The sequence below is a fragment of the Lichenostomus cassidix genome, chromosome 6, assembly GCF_008360975.1.
Source record: "Lichenostomus cassidix isolate B80296 chromosome 6, HeHo_3.0, whole genome shotgun sequence".
NCBI classification, from domain to species: Eukaryota; Metazoa; Chordata; class Aves; order Passeriformes; family Meliphagidae; genus Lichenostomus; species Lichenostomus cassidix.
Genome location: NC_139487.1, coordinates 20,160,099 through 20,172,170, shown reverse-complemented (window position 1 = coordinate 20,172,170; position 12,072 = coordinate 20,160,099). Strand labels below are relative to the sequence as shown.

The 12,072-nt window shown below is 40.2% G+C and overlaps 1 protein-coding gene across 9 annotated transcripts in view; it reads left to right on the top strand.

The window, feature by feature from the left end:
- Window positions 1–12,072, top strand: part of NDST2 (N-deacetylase and N-sulfotransferase 2) — a 135,474-nt gene that overhangs the window by 77,313 nt on the left and 46,089 nt on the right. For 7 of the 9 annotated variants that reach the window (XM_085065548.1, XM_085065547.1, XM_085065549.1 and 4 more), the window contains one exon: window positions 5,782–5,842. The gene's annotated coding sequence lies outside the window, so the exon portion shown is untranslated. Of the gene's footprint in view, window positions 1–2,098; window positions 2,122–4,906; window positions 4,964–5,781; window positions 5,843–12,072 lie in introns of those variants that run through there. The other 2 variants (XM_085065556.1, XM_085065555.1) reach the window with 2 other exon arrangements.

Sequence of the window (12,072 nt, the reverse complement as noted above, 5' to 3'; positions counted from 1 at the left end):
AACCTCTCCATAGCTTTTAGTTGACATTAAGTTCATTCCTGTGGGATTTGGGCACCTAGGTGTTTTCAGGCTGTCTGGAAACGTAACACATGATTGCCTTTCATGAATCTGGTTATTTGTTTGCTTTTATATTTTTAATGCTATTTTTCTTAAGATAGGAATGGCTTTGTGACAGGTGCAGAGGGATAAGGCTTTGACTGTGTGAGCCATGGTTTACTAGGACCAGGGAAAGACTAGGACCAAAACAGGTGTCTTTAGTTCTTTTGGGTGCTCTTAGTTTGCAATGCTTTAAGGAGGGTTAGCCTAAACAAGCCATTAGCAGAATTGTTTAATTTATCCGAATGGGGTGAAAGGTTTAAATACAGTGCTCTACTACTTTAACCCAGTAATTCGGAGAATACTCAATGCTATCAACTTAATTGCAGCATTGCTGCCAGGAGGCAATGGCTCTGTGGCAGGATGGAAACTGACAGTCATTCAACATTTATCTGTGTAATACATAAATCATAGTTGTTCCTTCTTTGAGACTCTTCTTTGCTCATTAAGGAACAGTCATAAACAAAGAGTGGGAGTAGAGAGGAAGAGAGAATAGTAGCAATGGAGTTTAATCAGCTGATAAGGCTGTTTCCTTCCAATCGACCTGATGAGAGCAAACAGAAACAAGAACTGGGAGAGATCTTTTCATAACTGTAGTTGTTCCCCCTTTCTTCACAAATTTCTTTTCACAAAGATGGCATGCTTTTAGCTGCTAGGCTGCAGCACTGGGAAGAAGGTTAGTGATAGCTTTTTCCCCATTGACCTTGATTGCAGTTGGTTTACTTTTTTTCTTGTCAGGAGACATCCAGCTAAGCTGATAGCAGGAGAGAAAAGGACGGAGGCAAAGACAGCATTACTCTTTTAACACTTCACTGCTTGCATTGGCCTTTCTGAAAATCAGACTGCTGAAGCAGTCAGGGTCATGGGCATTTCAGAGCAGCACAGTCATGTTGATGGCAGACTGGGCCTGGCCACTTGCCCTCCGTGCCATGAATAGGCTTATAGGGAGGAATTCTTTCCTTTGTGTGCAGGCAAGGCAATGCCACATCAGGACATGCAAGATCTGAAGTAGGGCAGTGGATTAATGATGAATTGTACTAAGCCATTTGCTTTACATTATCAAAATGATCCTAGAACCTTAGAACATTCTGAGTTGGAAGAGACCTGCAAGTCCAGTCAAAGTCCATCTTCTGGTCTTGCACAGGAGAGCCCCAAGAATCACATCATGGGCCTGAGAATGTTCTCCAGGTGCTTCTTGAATTCTGGCAGGCTGGTTGCTGTGATCTTGATGCTTCTCCTTCATCAGATGGTTCTGCCTTTTTCTTCTATTGTGAAAAATTTGCTGGTAAATGACATTGAGGACAACCCCTCATTCAAGAGGGAGAGGGGCAATTTAAGAGATCAGTTCTAGAACTTTCGAAATTAGACTGCTTTCTCCAATGAAAAATAAAAGTTCACTTGAGAGCTTCAGTGTGTCTCAGAAAACAATTCCCTTCTCAAACCAGTTCTGCTGGATTTATGTGAATGAGTCATAAAGGAGCTATCATAGAATTCAGAATGGCTTGGATTGGAAAGGACCTCAAAGATCATTTTATTCTGACCCCTCTGCCGTGGGCAGGGACACCCTCCACTAGAATAGGTTGCTCAGAGCCCCATCCAATCTGGCCTTGAACACTTCCAGGGATGGGACATCCCCAACTTCTCTGAGCAACCTGTTCCAGTGCCTTCACCACCCTCACATTAAAGAGTTTCTTCCTAATATCTAATCTAAACCCAGTCTCTTTCTGTTTGAAGCCATTCCCCCCTTGTCCTGTCATTACATGTCCTTGTAAGTAGTCTCTCTTCATGTTTCCTATAGACTCCCTTCAGGTACTGGAAGGCCACAAGTAGATCACCCCAAAGTCTTCTCTTTTCCAGGCTGAACAATTCCAATTCTCTTAGTTTTTCCTCATAGCAAAGTGCTCAATCCCTCTAATCATCTTGGTGTCCTGCCTCTGGACTTGCTTCACCAGGACGATGTCCTTCCTGTGCTGGGTATTCCAGAGCTGGATGCAGTACTCCAGGTGGAGTCTCAAATATGTTAAGGTAAACATGTTAATGTGTTTTGATGTCCAATGGCCTTAATTAACTATTTCAAGTATATCATTGCTGCCTAGTTTCCATTTCTTTCATTTCTTTGGAGATTGTGGCAGGGAATGCCGTTTTCTGCGTGGTGCTTTTTTTTCTCAAGCATTTGCAGTTTCTGACAGTAACATTTTCTGATAATTGTTTTTTGGTTTCACTCATTCCCAGGTAGTTTTATGTCTTTCCTCTTCGTCCTTTTGTATATTTTCCTTTTTTTTCAGTTTGATTGCTGCAGTCCATCCATCCATCCCTTCTTACTTCCTGTGTCCACTGGAAAGCCAACCCTGTCTTTGTTCATCCTTGTGCAGCTTTGAACTGTAAAACTGCACAATAATTATAAAGTATTTGTTGAAGAAATACAGACCTCAGGTGGCTGTGGTTTTTATTGTGTATTGTATTGTTTTGCAGAAGGTAGCTAAAAATTTCCACCATTTGGCAAATAGGGTTTTCTATTGTTTCCCACTCTCTATATTTCTTTCTATTCTCATGTTCCTGGAAATATTTGCATATTTTGACTATATCAAGCTATATTCTCTTTTCCCCATGCATGCTTGATCGTTGTATATTTTCACTGTGCTTCTGATTTGGACTTCTAAAATGATTGTTAATTTTGAAGTAAGGACAGTCAGGTTTCTTCGGTGTAATTACTACAGAGACACGTAAGATAGAACTGTTATCTCTCTAGTGTGACTTGGACTGTTTTCCCAGACTGAGGATAAGCTCTTCATGGGAAAATAGTTCTGCTTGGTTGGACTCCTGTGTGAACACTATTCTTCTGACTAAGTGGACCCTGTTGTATTTGATTAGTGTAAATATTAAGGTTTTTATGCTTAAAAAACCAAGCACCCTTCTCATTTTCCTGAAAGCTGTTTTATCTCGTAATGGTGGAGGGGACCACACACGTGCTCTCATATGTGTCCTGGGATTTCCAGACAGCATCTGTTATACTGAGATTTGGCCTTTATTCTGGAATAAAAAGTAAAGTGAAACTTCCAGTGTGACTGGTGTTGGAAGAAATAAAACTGTCAGGAATACAAATGTCACTGCTTATTGAGTCTCCATACTGTGTGCACCCTGACAGGAGCTCCTGCAGGAGCCTGCATGGCTGGCACACAAGCTCCTGAGCTTTCCCATTCCACTGTTACAGCAGGGAAATTTGCAAGTAAATACAAACATGGGAACAGATATGATGCTTCTAGAGTTAATGACAGCCTTCCAAAATCACTTAATTGTTTGCTAGGCAGAGTTTCATTTCCATTAGTAAATGCTTTGATGCCTAGAGATGAAATGTGGTGTTGCCTTTTCTGTTAAGCATTTGGGAGGTGGTATTAGGCAGCTGTTGATAATGGTGATGTACACTTCGTGCTGAGGGCTTTGCAAACATGCAAATCTATTTGCTTCTCACGGACAACATAGGCACAAGAGTATGTATGGAGGAGGGAAATGGGAAGTTGTTAGGTGAATTTTTTGTCACCTTACGTGGTTTTCTGTGGAAATGACAACAGTATCATCCTTTCGTGTTGCTTTGTACCACTCCTTTAATTTGAGGTTCTGTAAAATAGACCTTGTAGTGAAATCAGATTTGGCCAATTCCAGACTCATTCTACTGATAGATTTTTCTATCTGGTTGATAAAATTGCTCTGTTCTTTGTGTTTAGTCACTGTCAACTTATCAATTATTGCATTCAGTTTAAATTCCCTCTTACCCCATTCAGCTGGTGTTAAATTCTGCCCCCTTCTTACCTGGCTCTGCTGCATTTCTACTTATATTTGTTGTGACATGCCTTAGTGGAAAACTGTGGGACTACAAAGAGCAGTTTCTTCACCTCATTGCTATATCAGATTTCTGAGTTTCTGTCAGTAGGAGCAAGTTGCATTTTTAAAAGCTGAAGAGAAAATTATTTGAAACTTGTATTCCTCTCTGAGTGTCTCCCCTGCATTTGCTATCTGCTAGTCCTTTTGGGTTTTTTTTCAAGTTTTCTGTATTCTGGAATGGAAAACTAACTAGATCAGAGTGATACTCCATCTTGTTCCAAATCAGCACCTTGGTAATAGCTTACATCAGAGAGTGCAAGATATTTTGCAGTGAAACATCAGGGAGCAGCCAACCCTTATGGGAAACTTACACCAACATCCAACTACCAGCATTTAATATATCTGGTTGTGTGGGTCTTACTGAATATCATGAGGGTAGAATTTAATAAATTCTGCTAATAATTAATGTCCTAATTCGATTGTTTTTGTCAATGACTTTCACTGGATTGTTCTGTGAAAAAAACATTTCTTTAGTTGTCTGTTCTTTTTACAGTGAAATCAAACATTCACCTCTTTTGTAGTTCAGTTGTTTTATGATTCCGTTTGGCTGTTCTGATGTTTACCCTGGTGTTTTGGGATCTGTGGAGGCCAAGCATGCAGGGCTTCTCATTCTGCCTTCTCAAACTATTTAGTGAAGGAAGGTAAGAATTCTGGATCAAAAGAAGAAAGGAAAATTGTGCCCTACGGAGGGGTAGATGCTTTTTTTTTTCCTAAACTAATCTCTATCTAACCGAGAAAAAGGAGAAACTTTTGCTCTTGTAATTATGTGAGGAAGGCAGGGAGCTGGGCGTATTTGGTTATATTTACAGGCAGAGCAAGTGTGGTTCTTGCTTAGTAATTGGCTGCAGAGGTATTAAAGGTTATTGGAAACTCAAAGGTCAGAGTTTTTGCTGAATCAAGGTCTGTGTGAACTGGAAGGCTGAAGAGATACCTGCATATGTGAGGCACAACTGATGTGAAAGAGCAGACTTCAGAGGCTGTCCAACAGGTATACCATAATTATAGTGTTCTAGTCTGTGCCCTCCTGGGGTGTGGGTGACTCTCAAGGTGCCCTCCCTGGCGAGCTGCTCTGTGTGTATGTCTCTGTGTGTACACGCAGGCAGGTTTCCTGAGCTTCAGTTGGCTTCACAAAGTACTTCCATCTGTGTGATCGCCAGGCAGAGGTGTGGAGGAGGGTGTGACTCCTTCCTTCGGGGTGGATGTGTTTTGTTTCATAGGATGGTTAATTGTAAAGGCTTTGGCAATAGACTAGACAGACTTTGTCACACCATTGAAGTTTTACTGAACTGATTTAGCTGTGGCCAAGACAAAAGAAGGTAACATCTTATAGTTTGCTTTGTTGGTTGTTTCAAAGACAATATTAATGAATAGGTGTGAGAAATCCCATTTGGATTGTACTGGCATTTCCAGTTCTCTCAGCTCATACTGAATTTCCTTGTTCTGTGAACGTTTTCTTTGTGGTTCTAAATTCAGGTTCCTGGTTTGTTTGTTGGTTTGTTTTTTGGTTTTTTTCCCCTGCACTTGTCATTTTTCATCTTGCCGCACTGTTTCTCACTCTTACACAGTTGAGCTTGCTGCGGTGCAGCCCTGTGTCACTGTCTAGTCAGTGCCAACACGGCTGTTGTCACGGCCCCAGTCTGTCCTCATGCCCTGTTTAGTGTAATGTAATCATTACCTTCGTTGTGGAGAGCGAAGGTGCTCCTGCTAAGTAAATGTTTACCAACACTGCTGAAGGCTAACATTAGGGAAGGGAGAGAGGGAAAGATTGTTTAAAGTCTTGTCTCTTTTTTATTTGTTTTAAAACAGAACCTTGTTCCTGAGTGAAGCAACTGATGAGTATTTTTCCTTCACCAGACTCTGATCAAAGGTAAGTGCACAATCTTTTGCATTTTTATGGGCTGACATATCCAGATTTGGTGAGGGGAAGAGCTTATAGTCCTTCTGAATGGCCTCATGTCAGAAAAGGGGCACGGTATTAGGTAGAGGAGGAGGCTAGACTTTCATGCTGCAGTGTGAAGTTGCACTCTTCCTTCATCCTTTTAGAAATGTTGCAGGGAAAACAATTTCATGTCTCTGGTCTTCAATTGCACAGTTGTCACCATGAAGTGGCAGATGAGTTAATTTAGATCAGGAAGGAATTTCTGATGCTGTTCTGGAATGTGATAGGACTGGCTGTTTGCTTACTGCTAAATATTACTTTATTTTAATGGAGTTACTACTTCCATACCTTGTGGGCAAAATTTGTGGCAATGTTGTTCAGTATCCATTAACTCTGCCTTTGAAAAGAAATGGGAAGTATGTGGACTAAAAAGCTTTTAAAGTTTCAGATTTTGCATTTCACAGAATCTCTGACCCGTGCATAACAGCTGTAAGATCCCTTTAGGAATTACTATATTTATGTTGCTCCCAGCATACTGGAACTGCATTCATGACTTTTACCCAGAGGAAATATCATAAATGTAATTAAAAATTAAAAATAGAAATGCTGGATTGGTCAAAATTCTGTGCTGAAGGAAAGGAGTCCTACATTTTTTCCCCTTCAGTTCTGTCTGGGTGAATAGTGAGGGAAGGTTATTCTTGTAGTTTATTTAGTACATATGTGTGAATACTGCACTCTAATGTAGCAACAAAAAGTACTGTTCTGTAAAGATGCCTGATGGAAAACCTGAGAGATTCAGGCTCCTGTGACATTTATAATTTTCAGGTGCTACTATACTTGCAAAAATGCCGATCCTGCCTTAAGAATCGATGTTCTTACAGTCAGCACAGTAGAAGAGGGATGATGTGGTCTAGTGAAAGGTTCCTAGATTCTTTTCTTGGAAAGAACAGAGATTATTTCATTTTGTATGTGTGGTGAACAAATCTGGTTGAAATACATTTTCATGCTTTAAAGTGTGTTATATGGATTTCTCAGGTTGCTTTATATGAGCAGACTGCTACAGCTTCAGCTGTGCAAAAAATCAGGGGGCAGAGAAGGGAGGATGGAACAGCTCATGACTTAGGCAAGTAGCCTTGGTTTATAAAAAGGAAATTGTGGGAGCTGGTGCTTAGTGCTGAGTTCCAGTGTACAGTAGCTGAGGTGGTGAGGAAAGGTAGATATGGTGAAACAAGGACTTTAGGCTCTTTGAGCCCTACACGTGCTACAGTTCTAAATTCCTTTGTATGTCAACCAGAAGCTGAATTTTAATTTTCCTGCAAAGGCTCTGATACAGTTGCCCAAATGAAAGATTTCATCCAGGGCTGATCTCCACGCAGCTCCCACTTTCTTTTGGCAGCCACTCACTTTTATGCTTTCTCTCAACCCTAACCCTGAGTTTTCTAGAGACACATAGATGAGAGTCCTTAGGCACTGGTTAAATAAAAGGATTTTGGAAGAGAGGTATGACCTTTGTAGTTGGTGTTGCCCTGCTATCATAGATCATTCCAGTGTGATTCAAATACCAAATCTTGTCTCCTGTAAACTTCTTATCAGTTTTGCAGGTGACATTTGCAGAAAGACTAGTAAAGGAATAAAAATAACTTGAAACGTGTGATACAGGTTTTTATATTTGGGGTACATTCTTGTGAAGACTAAAGTGGTAGAAGAAGCTCCAGCTAATTTTGCAGACTCAAGAGTATAAATAGAATAAATTAAACAAAAATTTGAGATGGAGTAGAATGAGCATAGTGACCACAGTAGCATTCTATTCAGGTTGAATAGTGGTGTAATTCCAGAGACATTTGGTGTAACTTTCACGTGTGAAATTGGTAAATATTTATAATAAGTGAAAGAGTGACAATATTAATGGAATGCTTCATATATTCTATTAGTGTCAATGTATATGTGGCATGGCTAGAAGAGCAAAAGGAGAGCAATGTTTGACTTGAGGTACAGCTGCAGTAAATTGCTACTGCACCTTTGATTTCATTGACACAAAGGGTAGAAAATGAGGAAAGACAGCAGAAATGTAGAAATTATAGGAGATGGAAAGGGGACCATGCAGTTAGAATATATAGCCAGGTAGTCCATGCAGAACCCATTTCACTGTACATGAAAGCAGTTATTGGAAAATTTAAGCTATTGTTACTGATTTAAAAGTGGAATTTAGACTTTTCTTGTGTGAATATGTGATTACTTCGTCCTTAGCAATACTTACTTATTGCTTAATAATGTCTTAATGTTTCCTCCCTATGGCAGCAATATCCTACAGTTAAATTACAGAAAAAGTAAGAGAGTCCCAAAATGCCTATAGCTTACTTTTCAAAAAACCTTTATTTTCCTGTGAGATGAATCTGTTCAATTGTAGCAGAAATAGAGGGACAAATAACTCCTTTTCTCTTCTGTTTTAACTTTTTCTGTTTCATAACTGTGTCTGTTTTGTCAGTTGGTTCTAATAAGGATTTGTCTGCCATGTATTTCTTTGCCGTCACCAGTTCTTCATCTCCATGTCTCGAGCAGGTTACAGTAAACAAGTTCCTCTGAAACTTGTGGAATTGGCCTGATATTATCAGTGAGGTCCTGTCATTGAAACATCTCCAGAGATGTGCTAGTTTACTCAAATGGTGTGTCTTTGTGGCATCATGCCACATTTATGCAACAGAGATGAATTCTAGTGCTTGGACAGGATTTGGTCTTAAACATTTTAATTAGCTTATTGGTCTGAAGTTCAAGAGAACTGGCACATTCATGGTGGATTTTTGCCAGTTACTATTTATATAATTTTTAAGGATTGGCTGTTGTTGAAGATGAGCCTGTTGAGTATTAAAGATGAATACAAAAATGAATTAATTATCTGAAATTGTAGGCACTATGAATTGTGAAGACCATGTAAGACTTGCAATCTGCGTAGCAGCACCTACTAGCTTCATTATCCTTTCCTTTGGAAAGCATACTTTGTCCCCAAGTGGGCTTTGCAGATCTGTGAGGTAAGAAAAGTGAGCACAGCTGAACAGAGACAAAAAATGAATTACATACCAGAAGGGCAGGACTTAGGGTGCTTTGTGAGGGCATGTTCCTCCGTTCTGAATGTATCATCTGTTTGTTAATTGAATGGCTTAACTCTGACCCTTTTCACCCTTTCCATCATGCATTTCAAATGAATATCACAGTTGGGAAATGCTGCATTCAGTACTTGAAGAGCTTTTTCCCCTCTCATAACATGGAAGATGAAAAGTAACACATTATTGTTAGGTTTTCTCCTACAAATGCAACCACATATTCTTCCTTCCTTTCTTTCACCTTCTTCCACAAAATTATTCATGTTCTTAATGTGTTACAAAATTCTGTTAGTCTCTCAGATTATATTTACTGTATCTGGTATTAAAGTTGTTGATCCAAAGTCCACACCAAACCGCCAAGGTCTGTCTTAAGGCTATGCTTAAAGGCTTCAGAAATCAACTTAGGTTTTGATTATGGACAGCTTGGAGGGCTTCCCAGAAAAGACCTGTACAGTTGACAGTTACAAGAGATGAATATTGTTTCCATTGATTTTTAAATCTGTTCCTGCAACCACTGTGCACCAGCCTCTTGTCAGGACACAGCAAGAGCTGGGAGCTGAGGCAAGTCAGAAGGCAAGGGTGATCCCAGTGCACTGATGAGGTGCAGTTCCACAGGGTCTGAGCATGGTAGGCAGAGCTGGATCCTCATTACAGGGTTTGTCGATACTCCCAGGCAAGATGGAGTAATGAGGTTCCATCCAGGAGTTTAAAGACAGGGCTGGAGACAAAGCAGCAGCATGGGTGCAAAGGCCACCCGGGAGACAGGGCCGAAGACAGAACTGGGTACAAGCTACACCATATATATGAGGGATCTTACTAGAAGGTGAGCTACCTACAGCCTAAGTCAATCCAGGAGATGAAGCCAGAGGCAGGGCTGCAGACAGGTACACCTGCAGCAAAGTTTAGACAGAGAGCAGGGGGCCAGGCCCAGGCTTCAGTGGGGATGCAGAGGAAGTGCATGGAGGTCCTCCTGAGACTACTCATGTCATCAAAGGCTGATGGTGCCCTCTGCGTACTGACACCTTTAATTCCTTAATGGGATGAAAAGTTGCTTGCTCCCCGTGCTGCCATCTCAGACAAATTTTAATGATGTAGCTGGTACCAATAACAAAACCTCTTTGTTTCACTGAAGAGGAAGAAAAGGGTTTTTCCTTACATGTTTGTTCTGGCTTCAGAAATTGTTGTCTCCCTCAGATAGGCACTTCATTCCAAATGGGGTGGATCGTGGTTCATTCGTCTCCTGCTGTAAGAGACAGAGGTATGTTTTTAGGATACAAAGCTTTTACTGGCTTGTTTGGGTTTTTTTGCTTTGTTTTGTTTCCCCTCTGAATTCCAACATCAACTACAACCATGGCAGCAACAAGGGCCTTTTCAAGAACCACTCTTGTATTCTATTTCAGAGCCAGGGAAAAAAAAAGTATAATATAGCTGTCTTTGACTGAATTTCAGGTAGGGTAGATTTCATCAGTAACAGCATAAACATTAAAGCCAGCTAGAAATTTACCAAAATGTGTGCAAATAAAATGAGTTTATTGAAGCTGAACAGATTGTACCTACCCGAGTCTGCAGGGTCGATCTCCTTTCTTAGCCCAATCCAGCCTCCGTTCTGGCAGTGTTGACATGGCTTGTTAAGGCAGTAAGCTCTTGTTGGGTTTAATTGTAGCCTTCCTAGTGCTTTGTGGATCTATGTTATGCTTAAAGAGGAAATTCAGGAGAGGAAACTGTTCCTCTGTTAACAAGCAGATGTTGGCTGGGTTAAATGCATCCTTAAATCTTCTATCCTTTCCACAGTTGCTAAAGTGCATGACAAGTTTTACCTTCTCCCTTGGTGATTCCTAGAAAATCTGAGTTGTGCCCAAGTATCTTTTTTAAAAGGGCTAAGGTAATGTATATTCTGTATCAATATTTGGGTGAGGAAGGATGGAGGAACTCAAAAGAAATTACTTTTTTTTCCAGTTACCAAGTGCAGTATTTAAGTACCTCAAATGTAATCTATCTTTGCTGGTATTTTTTCAGGGATATTTACACACAGACGTGTTTGGTCTTCACTGGCTTCAGTGAGAATTTCAAGATTTATAGTAGTGGCTACATTATAACCTGTGTGTTGTCTCTACTTGTACCATATGGTAAATTGAATTAGTGAAATGGTGGACAGAGCCCTGGGGGACAAGATCTGAGTGCAGGGTAGGCTGGGGAGGGGTGTGTGTGGGGGTGTGTGTGTGTGTGTGTGTGTGTGTGACTGAAGAACTTGGGTGAGTAATTCTTGTTTGGCACATTAACATAAACCATGCTAGATTTGTTATGTGTTTCTGTCTGGAGGTTAAGAATTGTTCCTGGATAGCACTATCAATGCTATTGTGCCATAATGACTTACAAATAAGGCTTGATCAAGAAAAATTTTCAAAGAATGTAAACTAAATAAACACATGTCTTCCTTTATCTTGGTAGCTAGAACTATTTAGGCCTGGATTGTTTCTCAAGTGCAATCAATGTGAAAAGCATCATAAAACTGAGGGTTTTTGAAAAACATGTAACAGAAAAACATGTCCTTTGAGCATGGCAGGCCATGAAAAACGTGTTTTGTCCAGCTGTTTAAAGTCATCATGAAGATCAAGTAAACATTGTATAGCTCAGTAAATGAGAAGCATCACAGGGGATTATCAAGTGTCTTGCTTCATGAAGTCAGGATTTCAGTATAGTCTGTTAGCAGATTTGCTTGGACCAGTGGGATTTTGCTCTTTTTTTATTTAATGCTTCAAGATTGGGTTATTTACAAACTGAGGCCACTTAGTTAAAACATATTTACCTTGGTATCATATACTCTTTTAAGCTACTGATACAAAGCACAGCAAGAGTTTTGGGTCTTATCAACATCTTAGAAATTATGCCATTACACAGGATGACTCTACTGAGGAGGAAATACTGCAAATACTGTTAACGTTCTTAAAAAACACTATTCTTTGTTAAGGTGTAGAGACTGTAAAAGACACCTTTCTTTGTCTGAGTTGTTGGTTCTGATTTTCAGGTGAGTTTTCCAGATTATGGGTATTAGAAGTAGAGGAAAGATACTGGCTGGTCCAGAAATACTGCAAAAGGCACATGATTTCAGGCAGTGACAAA